The sequence below is a fragment of the Zingiber officinale genome, chromosome 6B (assembly GCF_018446385.1).
Source record: "Zingiber officinale cultivar Zhangliang chromosome 6B, Zo_v1.1, whole genome shotgun sequence".
NCBI classification, from domain to species: Eukaryota; Viridiplantae; Streptophyta; class Magnoliopsida; order Zingiberales; family Zingiberaceae; genus Zingiber; species Zingiber officinale.
Genome location: NC_055996.1, coordinates 84,315,827 through 84,319,900, shown reverse-complemented (window position 1 = coordinate 84,319,900; position 4,074 = coordinate 84,315,827).

The window sequence follows — 4,074 nt, the reverse complement described above, 5'->3', positions numbered from 1 at the left end:
CTTTGCCCCACTACTTCTCACTTTTGCCAAGGTTCACTTTGAACCTCAGTGCGAAAGTACTCTAAATCAAAATTTTCTTGCGGTGAAGACGCTGTTGCGATTCAACCGAGGTCGTCAAATCTATATTTTTCGATGGCTCCTCGGTAAAAAATTCTTCCCCTCTCTAAAATTTTATTTTTTGTCTTCTCAATTTTTTTGAATATTCTTTTATTTATATACAGTAGGAAACGAACAAATACTGGTGCTGGACCCTCCAATGCTAGTACAGACCCTAGGTTTCCCACAGACGAACTTAGGATTAAATTTGAGTCCACCATTTATAAGGCCATTAGGACTACCTGCATAGATAGATCGTTCTTTCTAAGGTCATGTCCCTCTGCTTTAGAGGTTATAGGCCACTATAATTTAAGGAACCTTGTCGAATGTACCAGTCCAATAAACATAAGTCTGTGTGCCGAATTTTGCAATAACCTAGTAAAAGTAGACGATCTCACCTATACCACTAGGGCAGCAGGCACCGATATCGTATTTTCCCCTACGACCATCCGAGAGTTTTTAGAGTTGCGTCCATCTACTTGCTCCTTTTTGTGCTATCCTCCGAGGGATCTACCGTTCGAAGATCCCTACTCACATATTACTCTCGATACGATTTATTCGTATTTTTTCGGGGGAGAGAGAGATCCCACGGTGACACAGTTTAGGTCAGTAGAACTTCGAGTCCAGGACTACGCTCTTTATAGGGTTGTAGTCCTTTGCATTTTACCACTGACTGTGATGCGCCCTTTCCATTCGTTCTTACTTTATGCCCTGATTCATAGGTTAGAAATTGACATCAGCCTACATATCTTCTCCACCATCATCTATTCAGCTGGATATGTGACTGACAGTAGAGTCCATATGCCATTTGGTCACATTCTGACAGCCTATTTGTCCTCGTTGCACATTGATGTCACTAGGGGAGACGTTGCCCATATGACCGAGTTCGATGTTATAGCCGCTCGGAACTTTTCCCTAGTCGGCATCCATATAGATAGAGATGACGGGACTATGTCTTGGCGGAGGGGGGCACAGCACCAGCCCGATCCAGACGCACAGGTGGACGAGTTCATGCTCGCACTATTTCCAGAGGAAGCCGCACCGGCTCCACCACCACCCCCAGCTCGAGCACCACGACACGCTCCCCGCACTCTAGCCGACCGTATGACCGGACTAGAGAGAGCTATGGCGAGTCTCCAGCAGGAGAACTCTGATTTTCATCGGGACATACGGCGAGAGGTTGCCGAGTTACGAGCTGCCGGGGACACCCGACACACTGAGCTGATGGCACTTCTTCGATCCTTGGGATCTGGACCACCCCCTTCATCATCTCAGTAGCTTTAGTGATGACCTACTTCTGTAGCTACACTACTTGTAAAACATTTTGGATTTATCTAGTGGCATTTCAAACTTACATTGAATATGTTCTATCTTAATAGGCTAGGATCTTTCAAAATTGCTTTCAAAAATCACTCTTTCAAATTATAAGTCAAATTTGGTTGTTTTCAAAACTTTCCATATTTAGATTTTCAAAAACAGTTTTGGCCTTAGACTAGTTTTGAATCCTTAGAAAGCATGTACCCATAAGTCTAGTTTTTGAGCATCTCACCAACACCTTAGATTTACCTTGCTTGTGTTTGACAAACATAGAAAGGGGTGAGATGCATAGGCCAACTGTCTGGACTTAAGATGCTTATTTCAGTGCATCAACATAAGTCTGGACGTTAAATACAATTCAGACATTAATCAGATTAAAGTTCATCAGTCAAGTCAAACACTGACTGGTTATAATTAACTTAATCTGACTAACCAAGTGAAAGCTAATATCTTCTGATAGTCAGTTAGTAGCTAGTTGGTTAGACAGCTGGTTAAAGTAAGTATCAAGTTCAGGGGGAGAATAAACTCAAATTTTGTATGTTTGAAAAATGCCTTTTAAAACCTAACCTATGTTTGAACATTGATTTACAAAAAGTTAAATTTAACTAAGTATTTGAAAAATGTGAAAGTTTAATCCCACCTAATTTTCAAACCTGATTTGAAAAATTAACTATTTCCAAAATTAGCCTTAAAAATTAATTTTGACAAAAATTTTATTTCTTGAAAAGTTTAATTTTTGCTTTGTTTTAAATCGAAGTTGAAAAATTTACCTTTTTGAAAATTAAATGTTACTTAAACATAAAAAGTAAATTTGAAAAACCTGTCTTGAAAATTTCTACACGCGTGAAAAGTTAAACTTGATTAACTTTAACTTTTCAAAACTCAACTTGTCTACCCCAAGTCAACTTGACAATTTTTTTAACTTGGTGTTAAAAATTGCACTTTTTTCTTTCAAATTTTGAACCAAACTTAGCTATCTTTCAAAATTTGATTACCTGTTACAGTAACTCTTCACTATGGTTATTTACCTTTGTTCATTTTTTTGATGAATGCCAAAGGGGGAGGAGGGTTAGGTGGTTAAGTTAGTTAAGTTAGCTAAACCAATTTGAAAATACAAACTAACAAACTTTACAACCACATAAATGCATATGTTTTCACTAACTTAACCAGGTTGTCATTCCATCAAAAAGGGGGAGATTGTTGGTACGGGTAGCACTAACGGTCTAACCCAGGTTTTGATGAATGACAAATAGGTTAAGTTAGTTGTGTTGTTGTCTGACACTTTGATCAAGTGTGCAGGAAAAGTCCAGCTAGGTCGACGGGCTGACCGGATAGCTGGCGAGAAGTCCAAGCGGGTCGACGGGCTGACCGGGCGCTTGGCGAGAAGTCCAGCTAGGTCGACGGGCTGACCGGATAGCTGGCGAGAAGTCCAAGCGGGTCGACGGGCTGACCGGACGCTTGGCGAGAAGTCCAGACGGGTCGACGGGCTGACCGGACGTCTGGCAGGTGAGTAAAGGTAAGTCACTGGAAGGGAGTGACTGTGAGGACGCGTTCCCGGGAAGGGAACATTAGGCGTCGATCCGGCTTAGATCCATTTCGGATATCTAAGTCGAGATCATGACTAGATTCCGGTCTCGGAAAGACGAAATCTAAGTCATACTCTTTTTAATTATCTGTTGAACCTTAACTGTGCTGACAATCTATTTTACAGGATATACATTTGCCTCGGACTAACTTTGTTTTGCAGGAAAAGGGAGTTTTCTGGAACAAGGTGGTCCGGGCTCCCGGAGGGGATCCGGGCGCCCGGAAGGGATCCAGGCGCCCGGAAGGCGAATTCTATCCAGCCGAGTTGTCGCCACGAATCCAGCGCCTAATCTTATATAAAAGAAGCCCGGCGGGCTTGAAATCAATCAAGCGAGAACTCTTCTCTGCTGGTCTTCTCAGCCTTCGGTCGCGCCAACAAAGCTCCGACACTACGCTCCGTTCTTTTCCCTTTTGTCGGTATTTGTTTTTCAGTTTCATTAGCATTCCCTGTACGGTCCTTTTGTAATTATTATTCCGAATTGCTAGTGATCGCCCAACGAAAGTGGTCAAGGACCACGAGCCTTCGAGTAGGAGTCGTCACAGGCTCCGAACGAAGTAAAACCATTGTGTCTATTTTACTTTTTCGCTGCGCTTAATCTCTTGTTTTTTCGAATCGATATTCACCCCCCCCCTCTATCGAATCTAACGGTCCTACAAACAGTTGTTGACTTTTTCGTCCGGGACTTCTTCTCTGGTTCAATCCCGCCTCGGTCCGGTTCTTCTCCTCCGGATCCGCTCGCTTGGGTGATCTCTGCCATCCGGAAAAGGGCTCACCCGAACCCAACTTCCGGTCTTCTCGAGCAGCCTTCCGCTCCGGCTTCTCGTCCCTCGTAATCACTGCGTGTTTCCTTCTCGTCCACCAGCGTACTCATCCGCAGTCTTCGTCCCTCGGTCGCACCGCGTGCCGACCTTCTCGCTAGCTGCGTCTCTTGCTCCCTGAGCAATCTTCCGCTCCGGCTTTCGTCCCTCAGAACCACCGCACGCTTCCTTCTCGTCCACCGGGGTACTCTTCCGCAGCGCCTCGTCCCTCGGACGCACCGCGTGTCGTCCTTCTCGCTAGCTGCGTCTTCCGCTCGA